Raw genomic sequence first — 16125 nt, forward strand, 5'->3', positions numbered from 1 at the left:
TGCAGCTACAGGGAGAACATGTTGACACTCACGGACAGGCACACCAGGTGAGAATCAAACCAGATAATTAAGTGCTGTGAAGTAACCTCTATATCACTGTGGTAGTGAAACTTTGTATTCAGGTAATCAGAACTTCATAAATATTTAATATGCAGGCATGCTCTTCTAAGGACTCCTATCAGATGTTCACTCAATAATGCAAGTCCTGAAACTACAAAAATGTGTGTGTGTGAATTAACACTCATAACAGCCACTTCATAAAGTCCCTTTTACAGATTCAAGTGTTTTATGCAGAGGACAAGTCACAAGCACACCCTAAATAGGGGGTGGGGTCTTTTTTTTTTTTTTTACATTGATGCTTCTTATATATCCATGTACCTTGGGGAAGAAGCAATACTCTAATATAGGTAAGGTTCACAGTAATCCTTCCACAAAATCACACACAAAATGTCACAGTTCATAAGGATTGCAGTTATAATCCATGTTTGATTAAAAAACAGCTCAACCACAAATATGGAAACAGAATCATCATTCAGCCGTTACGGTCACAAAAACCTGTAATGTCCTAATACCTGCCGTTACTGATTATAATATTCAGAGGTTTACCACAAAAGGCAAGCAAAAATCACAGACAAAATTTTACAGTTCAAAGGATCGCAGTTATAATCCTCAAATCTTTAACAGGAGCCCTCTTCTAAGAGACAGATGAAGCCTTACCTGTTTCAGCTCAAGCAAAGTTATTTTAACTTTTATTAAGCAAGCTTCATTGCCTTTTTACTTTAAAATGGAAAATTATTTTACAAGTATTTCCTTCATTACAATATGCATCAGTTCTGCTCTTTCCTTGTTTGAAAAAAAAAAAAAAAAAAAAAAAAAAAAAAAAAGGGCACAACCACAACTGCAAATATGAAAACAGTACCGGCATTCAGCCGTTATAGCACTCTCACAAAAACCTATAATGTTCTATCTAATACCTGCCATTACTGACTGTGTTAGACGTTGCCCGTTCGATTCTCAATTAGAGCATCTTCTGTGTGGCGACATGCGTGAACGGGCGTTCCTTCGCTGAAGGTTGTGCGTTAGCCCCGGCAAGCCAGCACGTAAAACTCTGCCAATCATTAGTGGACCGGAGTTCTGCTGTGGCGACCCCTAACTGGGAAAAGCCGAAAGACACAAACAAACTGACTGTGTGAGTGTATGTATGTGCATAAGACTACATATAGAGATAGATACGCACACTCAAGCACACACATATACTAAACAAAACCTTATGCCGAGGCTCTTATTCCACAACATTTAAACCATTAATAATTAACAGCAAGGAAAATCAGTACTGGATAAACGAAGATGTAAATATTGTCATATAAAACAATGGAACAATAGTCCTGCTAAGGGTGTTTCTAAGCACGGCAGCCCAATGAAAGTTTACATTGCATCATGAAGTTCACAAGAAAGGACACAAACAGATTTTCAAATGTTATGAAGGAATACTTGGAGGAATTTATACAGTTTATATACACTGCACTTTTAATTAATGTGCCTGTAGGCAAAACTAGCTTTCAAACAAAAGGTTTGCGCTTAGTCATTCATATCAATTTGGTTTCTAAACTAGAGCAATATTTAAAATAAAATTATGTAAATGCACCAGCATTATAGGACATATATTAAGTTAAGCTGTTGTCGAGGGATTTTCATAGGTTCAAACTAGGCTATCTGCCCTAGGGCATTTATAAGCCTAGCCAGAGTGTGTTTGGCTTTCGCCACCCATTTTAAATTAATTTTGCTATGCCCTTTTTCGAGGTTAGTATACTGAGCCTCTGTCTAACAGTGACACAGAAGTGATACCCAGGGTAAACCCACGAGCTCCCATCCACTCATCAAGATTCCTCTTGAAGACAGTCAATGAGGAACTCTGCCTAACCTGGAATGGGATTTTATTCCAGAGTGAAGGGAGCCTCTGGGTTATGAATCTGCCCATCCAGCATGTCCTATTTATTTCAGTGCTGAGGTTCAAGTCTCTCGAGCGCGTAGCTCGATGGGATTTGGATTTTCTGAGGTGCAGCATGTCCATTAATTCCGGGTTGGACATGGTTTTATACGTCAGGCACAGATCGCCTCTGAGCAGGCGGTATGCCACTGAGTAGAGCTGGAGTTTCTTTAACCGGGCAGCATATGGCATCTGTTTGAGCCCTTTGATCATCTTGGTGAGGTACTTTTGGGGTCTTTCCAGCTGCTGCAGGTGTCTGGTAAGGTGCATCCCAAAAGGGGCAATGTACTCAATTATGGGCCTGATGAGAGATGAGGAAAGAGGCACGATGACCTCCCCTGATCTAGATGTGAATCCCTTCATGATTAGGTGGGCTATATAAAATGTTTTTCTAACCACTTTGGCCACGTGGTTGTCAAATGAGAGATTGCTATCAACTTGGGTCCCCAGGTCCCTAATTACTTCTTCTGTACTTAATGGATTACCACCTATGTGGTAATTTGTGGGCACTTTGTTTTTGCCAAAGGGGATGACTACACTTTTTGGCGTTTAGCTTGAGGCCCTGGCTCTGGCACCAGCTGTTTCTATGAGGCCCTTTTAGAGGATGCTTGTGTCAGCTGGAGAGTCGATTATGGCGCACAGTTTGCAGTCATCTGCGAACTTGGTCAGCCACAGTCCTTCCGTGTTGGCCTGTACCTCCGAGAAATATATACCGAACAAGAGAGGTCCCAGGACTGAGCCTTGTGGGACACCACTTGTAACTGGTTTGGAGTCTGACATGGCTCCAGCAATTCTAACCATGTGGGTTCTTGTCCTTGAGCCAGTTTGCAACCTATCTAGTGACATACGGGTTTATATTTAAGCTGGTGAGCTTCTCTATAATGCCTGAGTGGGGTATTGTATCGAAGGCTTTTGCGAGGTCCAGGTAGGCTGTGTGGACCACCTTCCCCTAGTCAATGGCCTTGGTGACGGTTTCAAAGAAATCAACCAGGTTATAGAGGCAGGATCTGCCCTTAAAGCCGAACTGGGTAGGATCCAGTGTCTGCAGGTCCCCAATATCTTTATTTATGAGGTCCATGATGATCCTTTGCATAGCTTTGCAGACCAAGCTAGTCAGGCTTATGGGGCGATAGTTTCCAGGATCCGTTGAGGCACCACCTTTGTGGAGAGGGACCACTGTTGCTGTACGCCACTCTGATTTTAGAGAATAGGTGGTCTGCATCTGTAAAGGGCGTTTTTTTTTACAGGGCAGCAGAGGTACTGGTATGCTGTACTAGTCCATACCGGCCCAAAAATAGCCCTGTAAATATCCCTCATAACTTTGAAAGTTGATAGAACAACAGGGTTTTGCATAGGGATATGCAATATTTAGCTAGCTGAATAATGGACAGGAAAATGAAAACGGACCATAAATATGGGCATTCTCTGAAAACATGTACTGTTGAGAGGTATGTATGGGAGTCTGTATTTCCTAATGCGCTCTTCCGGGCATGGTACTAGAGAAGCAAAGCTGTAAACTAGGACCTTCTTACCTTAATTAGAAAGTAGGCAGGATCAAAGGTAAAATGGTCCATTGAAGAGAGTCACTGTTTGTTGAACAAGAACAGACAGATCTCAGGTGCAGGTCTTTCTTTCAAGAGCTGTCACTGTGGCAAAACTCTGCAGGTTTCATGAACTTATCAGCAGGATAAATAGAGGGATCCATCAGTAAATTCCGCAAAATCCAGAAAAAAGGGAATTTCTATTGTTGGACCCTCTATTTATTTAGAGGGATCAAAGTATTCGTAGTTCAGGGGATGAAGGTGTTAAGCAACTGGCATTTCAAGACTCCCCATTGGCTGCCACCACTTGTCATGAATGCTGGAAAAAGTACGGACTTGCAAGCCGATTTTCTCGGTAAACTCAAATTTGAACACCACGTAACTCCATGCTGAAACTTAAGCTGACAAGGTGACTGACAAAGATCAGTTACTCTTCTCAGCTTAATTTTCAACAGTGGAGCTAAAATATGACTGAAAAGTTAAGTGCGCTGGTAGAAGGCACTTGGGGGGTAACAGCTTGCATTTAATATCTTCTCATGGCACGCTCGGTGTTGAGCACAGAGGCGCCATGAGAAGGTACTCGGGATTAATGAGTTGAGGGAAAGTACTTGTTTCTGAGCCTCTGCCCACTGATTTGGGGGCAGGTCTGGCCACCAGTTTGGTGTTGGCAACGTGTGGAAATGAAATCTGTATCCCTGGGACACTATATTTAAAACCCATTTGTCCTGGATTATGAGTTCCCAGTTTTCTGCATGGAAAGCAATCTTTCCCCCCAAAGGGCTGGCTAAAAGGTAAGTCCTTGGTAATTTTAAAGGAAAGTCTTTGAGACTGTTTACCATAGGTGGGTGTCTTATTTCCAGATTTGGAAGTGGAGGCCCCCCATTGATTAGGTCTGAGAGTCCCCTGGGACTGAAACCTGGTGCTTTTGGTGTGTCTGGATTTGGCTTGAAAGGATCTGGAAGGAGCTGGAAAGGACCAATTCTTGGTAGGCCAGTGCCTACTAAATCTTGGAGGTTGCACTTGTAAGAAATCTTTTGCAGTTTGCATAGATTTAGCTTTATTTTCCATCTTTTTTAAAACTTCTTCAGCCTTATTGCCAAACAGGCAGTCCTGATTTTAAGCAGCATCCAACAATTTTGCATTAACATAATCAAGCAGAGATTTCTCCTTAAGCCAAGCATGCCTTCTAAGCACAGACCCAGTAACAGCAGCCCTACAAGAGGCCTCTAAAGAATCAAAACCACATTGCGAAGTATGTTTTTCAACTTGTTCAGCAGAATGCAATAAATCCTGTAAACCTTTATTTTCCACACAGTCAGAAATATACATCATTTTCTGTTTAAGTAGTTCAATAATATGCTGTCGATATTTTACCATATGAAATTGCCAGTTTAAGGCCCTGACAGCCAAGTCTGCAGAAGTATAAACCTTTTTACCCCATCTACCCAACGCCCTAAAGTCTCTATCAGAAGGGGTAGGATTTTTTAGCAGTAGAAGCCTTAATGCCCTTAGGCCCTTGAGAAATGGTTTCGGGATCTGCAACAGGATTTTTGAAAAGGAACTTGTGGGACTCAGGAACCCTGTACTATCTTGTCAGGTTTACAAGGAGCTGGAGGGCAGGGAATCAGGGGCCATACTGGATTCCGAAAACACATCAACAACATCTAGAAAAGGCCTATGCTGAGGTAAAATAAAAAAAATCCCTAAACCTCTTTTTTGAATCAGAGAATTCCTGACTTTCCCAGTGGAAATGCTCCCTTAAAGTATGTAAAGTTTCACCAAAAGAAAAATCCTCAGGGGGGGAAGCAGAGGGAATGGAATCCTCTGCATCAGAATCCTCATAAGTAGGTATGGACAAATCCATGTCATTAGAAGAGTCAGAAGAAACAGAATCCTGATCAAAAGATTCATAGTCAAGCTCAGGCCTAGGCCTCTTTGAAGGGGGGGGGGGGGTGACTACCCCTGATTAGAGTAATTAGATCTTCAGCCATTTTTATCATTTGTTTTTTATGCATAGGGGCCTGAACATGTGGCCTGGGCATCGGTTTTCTCGACATAGATCGAGATTTAGGCCATAGTATTGAAGATGGAGTTGGTTTGATATGCAAGTTTGTAGGCCTGAATACACCCTCAGAAGCCGGTGCCTGCACAGCGGCTCCGGACCCATCCAAGGCAGAGACATCCGCGGGTTCCATAGTTGGAAGTATCTCGCGGCATACTGGACTCCGAATGGGTCTCCGTAGAGGCCTGCAAGTCAGAAGTAGCATGTATCAGGGGCTGCAGAAGCGCCTCACTGAGTACCGACGAACTGGCGACTGGCTTAGGAGAAGCATCGTCGGCAGTTTTGGACCTCAACAGCCTGTCTCTGTCTTTATCTTTGCGTTTTTTTGAAATTCCGGTAACCAGATGGCTAACCAATGTCATTTCTGGACAATTAAACAGAGAACCGAAATATTTAGAGGCAAAAATGTACCGACGACAGATAGTGCGCTGATTAAATAAAGCACAAAACCGACAAGGTACATCGTGGTCAAGGTCTAGGCATGAAAATTTCAGGTGTCGGCCGACCAGCACTTGCGAACTGCTTCTGCTTTGGGCACGGCAAGAAAGACTGAGGTAATGACGTCAGCTGCATGTTTTATATCCCTATCGACCTGACGTCATGGAAGAAGGGACAGCAACCAATGCAGGACCCAAGACTTTGCTAATCAGGCTGACTGAGGGCAACCTGCCAGCAGATTACCCAAATGTAATGACTGCAACAGTAAAACACGAAGAACATCCTAAACACCTGGTGTCTCCTATACCCAGACATCACAGAAATTGTCCACAGAAACCATCATTTGCTAGAAGGCAGTCAGCACACATTGCTCCACAGTCTAAAGGACATAGACAAACCAGGGAAAAGCTCTACTCCTAGGTTTCCTACAAGTTCTTCCACTACGCCCTTTCAAGGTCAGTCTGACCAGTCCAGACTGCCTCCTCTGTGACTACCCTCCCTTGCACCAAAACACCCACATGCCCTCAGTCTCACCCTCTCCCTTTCCTCCTGGCGGATTATTACATCAGAACAATGGGTTCTTTCCAATATTCAGTCAGGCTACTTCATGACTTGGTGGATGATACCACCCTTCCGTGGCATCCCTCAACCACCTGCAAGCCAAACTCACCTTTTTCCTCCCATCTTTCAGCAGCTTCTAGTTCAAGGTACCATACAACAGAGGTACCACGCCAGCAAAGAAACAGGGGTTTTTACTCCAGAATGTTTCTGGTAACAAGGAAGGCCGGGCCCTTGGAGGCCAATCCTAGACTTATCCTAGCTAAACCTATTTCTCAAAGTTCCCAGTTTCAAAATGATTACCTTACCCCTCCCTCCTCTTACCAATAATTCCAACTCACACTTTCATGGTAGCCCTGGACTTAAAGGATGTCTACCTACACATTCCCGTACATCCAGATTACAGGAAATACCTCAGATTTGCAATAGGACCCTGCCATTTGCAATTCTCAGCCTTGCCCTTTGGACTCTCTACTTCTCCTTGAGTATTCACAAAATGCCTGGCCCCCATCATTTCCCACTGCAGGACTCTGGGTATTCAGATATACCTATACCTGCACGACCTGCTCATTCTTCATCAAGACCGACAAACCCTCCTATTACATCTACAACAGGTAATCTCCACCCCATCTCTGTTAGGGTTCATCATAAACCACAAACAATCTCACCTCATCCCCTCTCAAGACCTGGTTTTCCTGGGTTGCAGGATCAGAACAGACATAACTGAAAGCCTTCATTCCAGATCAAAGAATCCTAGACCTTTGTCTATATTTTCAAAGAATCCTCTCCCACACCACCTTGCCAGCTCGAGATATTTTAAGAATTCTAGGACACATGGCATCACACATACCCATGCTGCCCCTGGCAAAACTCCATATGAGAAAATTCCAGTGGGTCCTGAAAACCCTATGGAGTCAACACTCCCAGCCCCTGGACATCCTCCTCCCCTTACTTCAATGTCTGAAGAAGGAACTCCAGTGGTGGATCTCAGCTCTTCAACTCAACCAAGGGATCCAACTTCAGATTCCAGCCCCCTACAACAGGTCTCCACATATGCCTCCAACTTGGGATGGGGGGCAGTGTGTGCTGACTGCCTTCTAACAAAGGATGGTTTATGTGGACAATTTCTGTGATGTCTGGGTATAGGAGACACCAGAAGGTGTTTAGGATGTTCTTCGTGTTTCACTGTTGCAGTGCTTACAAGCCATAAACAACTCTTGGTGCAAGGCACATGGTCCAACTCAAGACTAAAGGACCATATCAACACCAAAGAAATGAGGGCTTTACATTTGGCCCTGCTAAACTTCAAATCAGTCCTTCACCCAGCAACCCTGAAAGAAATCGCAGACAATATGACGGTCCTGTGGTACATCAACAAGCAGGAGGAAACAAAGTCCTACCCTCTGTGCAGCCTAGCAATCCAGATCTGGAACCTAGCAGAATATCTCCAAATTCAACAGCTAGCTATCTATATCCGTTCCATTGAGAATGTCATGGCAGACTACCTGAGCAGAACTTTAGCTCCAAGTCACGAATGGATGCCTCACCAGGAAGCATCTCTAGACATAATTCACAGGTGGGGTATTCCAAAAGTACACCTTTTTGCCTCCGCCCAGAACAGACAGATGCTCAAATTCTGCACAAGGAATCCACATCCACAAGCATGGAAAGCGGACACCTTCTCCTTCTCTTGGGGGGGAATGTACCTCTATGCCTTCCCCCCATTCACCCTAATTCAGAAAGTCCTTCTGAAAATACAGAGGGACAACCCAAAAATCCTACTGGTGACTACCTTTTGGCCAAGACAGTACTGGTTTCCCCTCTTACACCTACTAGCCAAGGGCAATCGCCACAGCTTACACCACCGAATACAGCTACTCACACAGGACAGGGGATCCTTACCACACCCTCAGGTGGACAAGATGAAATTAACCTTATGGATGATAAAATTCCAGTCCCAAAGATTTCCCATACTCTGGAACAAACTATCAATATCAAACAAAGCTCCTCATTAGCACTCAAGAAAAATCTTGATAACTGGATGGGAAACAGGAAATTCACCCTGGGGATCACCTCTGTGGCTCTGCTCGACAGGGGCACAGGAAAATAATTTTCTTGGGTGGCGAAAGCCAGGGTACCTTTTTGGCTAGGGTTGTACAGGCCCTAGAGCCGATAGTCTAGTACCTACCTATGAACCTATGATAGGGTTTCGATCCCCTACAGACACCTATACTCAGAGGATGTACTCAATGTTCTGCAGGAGGCCAAAAAGCCTAGTACCCGGAGAAACTATGTATCCAAATGGAACAGATTCTCCTACTGGTGTCAACGGAAAAATCAGGACCCCTAACTACCTCTATACCTATGGTCCTTTCCCATTTGTGTGAGCTGCTGCACTCAGTACCATCATATTAATCTGTCAAAGTGCATTTATCTACTATCTCTGCCTGCCAATCTCCCCTCCTCTGGCTTCCAGACTGGAGGTCAAACCTTTCCTCAAGGGAGTGCTTCACACATCAGGCCTCCCAGGAAACCTATCCCTCCCCCCTTGGGATCTGAACTTTGTACTAGAAAAACTTATATTGCCACCCTTTGAACCCGCTCATTCAGTATTCCTAAAGCTATGCACACTGAAAACAGTTCTACTAGTGGCCCTTACATCCGCCAGGAGGCTATCCGAGATCCAAGCCCTCATGGTTACCTCTCCTTACCTTATTTTTCACAAGGACAGAGTTGCCCTAAGGACCAACCCTTCCTTCATGCCGAAGGTGGTTAATGAACTTTCATTAAACCAGACCATCATTCTACCAGATTTTTACCCTCAACCACAAAATTCCTCAGAAAGGACTCTCCATTCCTTGGATATCCACAGAAAACTGAGGTACTACTTAGACAAAACCAAGCCCATCAGAAAATCAGATCAACTTGTTATCTCCTATATCCCAGAGCTCTAGGGAAAGCAGTCTCCAAGCAAACAATTTCCTCATTGATTTCAAAATCCATTACCCTATGCTACTCGTTCCATGGAAAATCCCTATATGGACAAGTCAAACCTCAGTCTACCAGGGCAGCTGCTTCCTCAAGCTGCCGTTTTCAAAGGAATGGACTACGCTTCCATCCTGGAAGCTGCCATCTGGACTTCTGTCCACACCTTTACCAGACATTACAAACTGGACCTAGTCTCTAGAGCTAGGGCAGGGTTTGCCAGGTCTATCCCTCCAAGGGCTCATTGACCAGGGAACCCAATCCTCCATACAAAACCATGCCTAAAAGCTTTGGTACTCTCCCTACTTTTATGAATACTGCAACATGTGACTAGAAGGACATAGAATAGTTGTGTAAAAACTTACCATAACCTTTGATGTCCTTCTCTTCCATGTTGCAGTATTCAATCCCCCCACATGCCCTTCTATCTTTAACATCTTGCTTGCCATTCTGACTTGGGGGGACATTACTTTGATACCTTCCAATGTCTCCACTACACACAAACCACCTATGTCCCTGACTCTAGCCTGCATGTAATTCCAAGGGTCCCCTTAGGACTCTTCTACCCACAAGAGTACTACTGTATGCGGCAGTTCATTCTGAGGAGGGTGCATGCAGATGTCACCTTTATACCCTACGTCAGTTTATGGCCCTGACACGGGATGTCACTCGTACCCTCCAGAAACACAGACTTTGGTATACTGGTGCTGCTGGCAGCAACTCCCTGTTATGAATAATGCAACATGGAAGAGAAAGACATCTAAGGTTACGCTAAGTTCTTACACAACTATTCTGTCCAAGACTCCCATTACAGCCACCATTTTCCTTTCACCCACTCTGTACTTTACTCCTTGCACCCAGAATAAAGTACCACTTGGTAAGAATTTGGTATAACAGTAGATATGGGTTGTCACTGTTGATGTCAGGTCACATACCAAAGCTTTAGATTCCATATGTCCGAAGCATGACCTCAGCACATATCCATTGGGGTACATAGAAAGATGTATGAACATGGTTACTCAGACAATCTCCAAGCCAGGAGCCTGAGAACCATTAAGAGAGGACACTGGTCAGCTAGGAAGGTAAGAAAACTCCATTCCCATGTAACAAAGCAAAGACTAAAGCAAAGAGGGAGAAGAAAATGAAGGATGAAATGAAACAGAGAAGAGGGGATGGAAGGTGGGATGCAAAACTGCAACAGTAATCAGCAGTACATCTACTGTTATGTTAAGTTATTACACAACTGTACTATGTCCTGACTGAAATCACTGTTGCAATATTCATAACATATGGGTGATTCCAAGAGATGAAGGACGAAGAAAGGGTGACTGGCTACTGAGTAAAGAGTTGCCCAGCAATCTGGACAGGACTGACCTAGCAAGGGCTGCCCTGGACCTGGAAAAAGCATCAACTTTGTAGTGTTTTGTAAATGTGTGTACAGAGACCCAAGTGGCAGCCTCCAAGATAGACCTGGAGTCTACCCCTTTGTGAAAAGCTCCTGTGGGAGCCACTCTCCTGCAGGGATGTGCTCCAGGCAGGAAGGTAAGGTCTTACCCACAGTGTGAGTGGCTGAAAGATATCCTTAGAAATCCAACAGTTTGTCTGGAGACTGGTTGGCAAAGCTTAGGTTTCATAAAAGATACAAACAGCTTGTCAGTTTTAGTGAAATAATTTAGTTTAGTCAAAATAAAATATCGGTTTCCTGTGAATCTCAACAGAATGTAAGATTCTTTCCTCCCTGCTTTGTGGCTTGGAAAAAAAATGGGAAGATGAAGAGCCTTATCGAGGGACAGCTCATCCACTAAGTTTGGGCACGAAGGATGGATTAACCCTGACAGTCATCCTGTCCTTGTGAAAAATAAGAAAGGGGGGAATAGCCATGAGAGCTTGAAACTCTCCTAGAAGATGCGAGCGGCAATAGGAGAGTGGTTTTCAAAGTACAGAATTTTAGAAGAGAAGATGCTGGTTCAAAGGGAGGCAGTGTAAGCTTTTCTAACACAAATTTAAGATCCCAAGGGGAAGAGATGGGTTTTCTTGGTGGGTTAAGATGCAAGACTCCCCTGAGGAAAACCTCTATCTCCACCCTAGCAATAAGTGGAGGGCTAAGAGGGAGGCATGCATTTATAGTTGACACGTGAGCTTTTATAGAACAGTAGGCCAACCTGATCAAAGACGTTCACAGAGATATTGCAGTACAGCAGGAATTTGTGATGAGGAGTCCTGACTGTTTGCAGCACCAAAAGTAAAGCCTTTTCCACCTAGAAGTGCAAGATTTTCTAGTAAAGCGCCTCTAGCCTTTTGCAGGACCTGAACAACTACTTCAGAGAAGGGGGTCTTCACCCATAGGGTCAGGCTGAAAGATGGAAGATCTGGGTGTTGTAGCAATCCTTTTTGGTGAGTCATCAGGTCCGTCTGGAGAGGAATTCCCCTGTAATTTTCTTTTGCTGGGTGAAATAGCAGAGGAAACCAATGGTTCCTCAGCTAAAATAATGCCAGTTGAAGGAGTTTGGGTGCTTCCTTTTCTGCCTTGAGAAGAATTTTTGAAAGACGCAGAGGAGGAAAAGCATACAGGGACTTCAATGTCTAATTGAAGAAGGCATCTATACTCCAGGCTGAGGAACAAGGTTCCCCAGTACAGAACTGAGGGAGATGATGGTTGTTTGGTGAAGCAAGGAGGTCTATCTGAGGAGAGCATCACTGAAGGGTGATGGTGTGGAAATCTCTCTGTTTAAAGTCCATTTGTGGGTGTCCTCTAGGGAATGGCTTTGGCAGTCTGCAAACACACTGTCCTGAGAAGGTATGTATGTGACTGTGAGCATGACATACATTTGTTTTGCAAGGTCCATGCCTCCTTTGCTGATCTGCACAGTTGGGAAGACCTGGTGCCTCCCTGTTTATGCACCACATGACTGTGGTGTTAGTTGTATATACTTGGAATGGCCCAGATTTCCAAAGTGGATGAAAATCTGAATAACTTGAAGAATAGCTCTTACTTCTTTCAAATCAATATGTTCCATAAGGAACTGAAGTTGCTACTTCCCCTGCACTTGATATGATTCTGTCCGTGTCTCCCCATGTCATATCTAAGCATCTGTGTGAACCTGCTGAAGAAGACGAAGTGCTGTGAATGGCAGTCGTGGGTTGAGGATGACCTGGCCTTTTCACCAAAGTAGCTCCTTTCTGAGACAAGGAAGGAGGGAATCAGGATGTCCCCAAGGGGTGACAGTGCTGGGACCACAAAGGAAACAGGTATCACTAGATTTCCCTCATGAGAAGTCTGGCCACAGGGAGAAAAGGGATGGTGGCTGCCATGTATCCCAATGTCCTTAGCATCTCTCTTGCCAGTTAATGGGGATGCAGTGGAGAGCTTTTGGAAATAACTGGACAGATTTTGAACTTTCTCCTGAGGAAGAAAGGCTTGCATTTTTTTGTGTGTCCAGTCTTCAATCCAGAAACAACACGACCTGTGTCGGGACAGTGTGCAATTTTTTTTTTTTTTTTTTTTTTTTTTAGCTTACAGTAATACCCAGACCTGTCAGAAGATGGAGGGTGAAGTGTAGATGCTGAAGAAGAATTTCTGGAAAGAGGGCCTGGACTGGAAGGTCATCCAGGTAGGGGAAAATATGAATTCCTTGAGTGTGAGAGAAAGCTAGTACAGGAGCAAGACACTTTGCAAACATCCTTGGAGCTATTTAAAGACAAAAAGGCAGAGCAGTAAGCAGAAAATGCGAGGAGTCAGAGAAAAAACAGAGAATGAGAGAAGGACAAATGCATATGTGCAAGTACGTGTCCTTCAGAAGTAAATCCCAAAGAAGGCGCAATGGCTCCACAAAAACCAGAAAACACAAAAGAGAAATGAAGCCCAAAGACGTACAATAAAGCTTCCAGTCGGCAGAAACTGTTCAGTTACTTAATTCAAAACGTATTCAGACAGCGTGGAAATGAAAATACTTAAAAAAAAAAAAAAAAAAAAATCACTTTTATTAAAATCCACCAAAACACATTAACGCTCAAACCATACGTTTTCGGATGCTGGTACCACATGCTACATAATTAATTTTTCCAAAAAGCCACACAGTCTTGAATCTACTGGAATCGGTTACTTATGTGAAGCAGAGACTCATCAGCTTTTACTGCTGCACCTTACTTTCTTTCAGTTGATTTCCATTCTTCCGAAATTATTTGGCTGCAAATATCCTGTAACCTTTTCTTTAGAGTGATTTGTCGGAGAACTGGAAATTATGGAACCAGAAAGCTGATTTGTTCATGACTGAGTGGAATATCAGAGAAGGCTAAAAAGATACAGCATGCTACATTTCTGCTTCTCACAGGGGAAGATGCCCTGAAAGCTTAATAATTGAACTGAGCTTTGAGAGGGGGAAGAGACAATATCGCAATGATGAGACAAACATTTCTAAGTTAATTGTCTGTTCCACCCACCAACTGAGACATTAAGCAAAAGTTTCTGAAAGAGCACCAATATTGGCTTCATTCGATTGGATCCCTCTTTGGCTAGCCTGCTGTATCCATCACAGAGCTGCCCTCACCCAGGGTCTTTTATGCAAGACTTGGAGATGTGCAGAAAGCCTTGAACTTTCCAGCCCACATCTGATGAAGTTAAGAAACGAAAACGTACGGTTTGAGCGTTAATGTGTTTTGGTGGATTTAATAAAAGTGATTTTTTTAAACATTTTTGTTTCCACACTGTGTGACTACGCTGAGAATTAAGTAACTGAACAGTTTCTGCTGACTGGGAGCTTTATTGTACATCTCTGGGCTTTGTTTTTCTTGCGTGTCCTTCAGATCTAATGACACTAGGAAAGCCTATGGGAGGATGAAAGGTAGAAAAGTATGAAGACAGCAATTTGAAAGACGGTACCTTCAGCTGTTTAGAATAGACAGGTTTAGGACATGTCTCAACTGCCCTTTTCTTGGGACTAGAAAAATTCCGGAGTAAAACCCTTTTCCCATGAAGTCCTTTGGGACTTGCTTAATGATGCCCAGGTTTAAGAGGTTTTGAATAATGTGGGCCAGAAGGGATATTTGGTTTTCAGGAGAGGAATATTTTCCCAAGACATGGCATAGTCATCCCTGATGATGGACAGGACTCACTTGTCCATGGTAATGGCTTCCCACCTGGCCAAGGAGAGCAATAGTCTTTGGGAAAGACGGGTAATGGGACTGAGGGGTAGGGGGAGAGGAGCTGCAGTAGTAGTCACAGGTTTTGGCTTCAGAAGGGGGGGGGGGCTCGTCACTGGAGGTTCCCTAGCTCCCCCCCCCCCGAGTATCTTTTCCTAAGGGTTTTCATTTGTTTCTCAACTGCCCTGGAAAACATCAAGGATAGGAGGGACTGGAGAAGAGGCAGGGATACCCATCTCCAAGAGGACGTAATACCCCTTTTGAACATAAGACCTTTGTGGATTACCATCTAAAGCTTTTCATCATGTTCTGTATAGTCTTCCAAAGGAAGCTTCCTCAGTAGGGGAATCCAGTGAAACAGTTCTTGTAGTTGGAACAGATTTGCCCTGGAGAATGCAGTTAAGAGGAACATACCAGATAATTGTCAGAGTCACAGTAGTGTTCCTCATCAGAAGAGGAGGAAACCAGAGGAGTAGCCTATGTTTGCGAAGACCTAAAGGAAGGAGATTTTCAAAGACATAACAGCTTTGAACAACCCTTTTGAGTGTCAGCCTCACACTTACCCCTCCTAGTGAGTATCTACAACTTTCAGAAAAATATCATAAAATAAGGATGGTTTCCCCAGTGGGGTACTTGCCTGGATAAATGATCGAAGCAAAGGCACCAATGACAAAACAGAAAACAGTCCAATGGATGCACCACCTGCATTCGGGCTGGGGGCAAGATAGTCTTTCTCCATGCTCGTATGTCCATCTACATACCCAAATGCATATGAGCTGAGGTCATGCATTGGACATACAATCTAGGGGAAGGTAATTTCCAGTCTTTACTGAGATTTCATTATGATGTTCCAGTATATCTATTTTTATGCAAAGAAAAACAAATGAAAATCTCACATTTTTCCAATACTAAATTCAATTTCAGGTTTCACCAGTATTTTCCCCAAAGAATGGAAGAAGAGGTCCATACTTCAGCATGACAGGTGCTGGCATTATGAAGAGAAAAGGGGGTATATGCATGTGCTGGGGAGAATTCAAAGGGGTAAAAAAAAGCTGAAGATGACTGCCAATTGTTTTTAAGAGAACACGAGTAATAGGATTTTGAGTAGGGACTAGAGATGATGGATTTCTGCTGCTGGGTGGGATGACTACAAGTGGACAAAACATAAGAAACTGGACAGTCATACGAATGGGCAGGCTAAGTGCAAATAGAAAATGGTTGAAGAATGAACAGATGGGGGTAGCGGTGTCATTTGGGGAAGAGCGAGTTGGTGTAGGCAGGTTATGAGAGTTCTGAAATGGCAGTGGACAGTCAGGGGTTGGGTTTGACTAAACTACCTAAATGGAGAAGTGTGAGAAATGAGTAGAAGGAGAGGGAAGAGAGGATACAAGTTTTAAAGTATAACAGGTGAGGAG

The 16125-nt window shown here is 43.8% G+C and overlaps 1 protein-coding gene across 3 annotated transcripts in view; it reads right to left on the reverse strand.

Annotated features, from left to right (window-relative positions):
• ARPC1A (actin related protein 2/3 complex subunit 1A) overlaps positions 1 to 16125 on the reverse strand; it is a 1267577-nt gene that overhangs the window by 81553 nt on the left and 1169899 nt on the right. The window lies entirely within an intron of this gene.

The sequence above is a fragment of the Protopterus annectens genome, chromosome 12.part0 (assembly GCF_019279795.1).
Source record: "Protopterus annectens isolate FY-2018-M chromosome 12.part0, PAN1.0, whole genome shotgun sequence".
NCBI classification, from domain to species: domain Eukaryota; kingdom Metazoa; phylum Chordata; order Ceratodontiformes; family Protopteridae; genus Protopterus; species Protopterus annectens.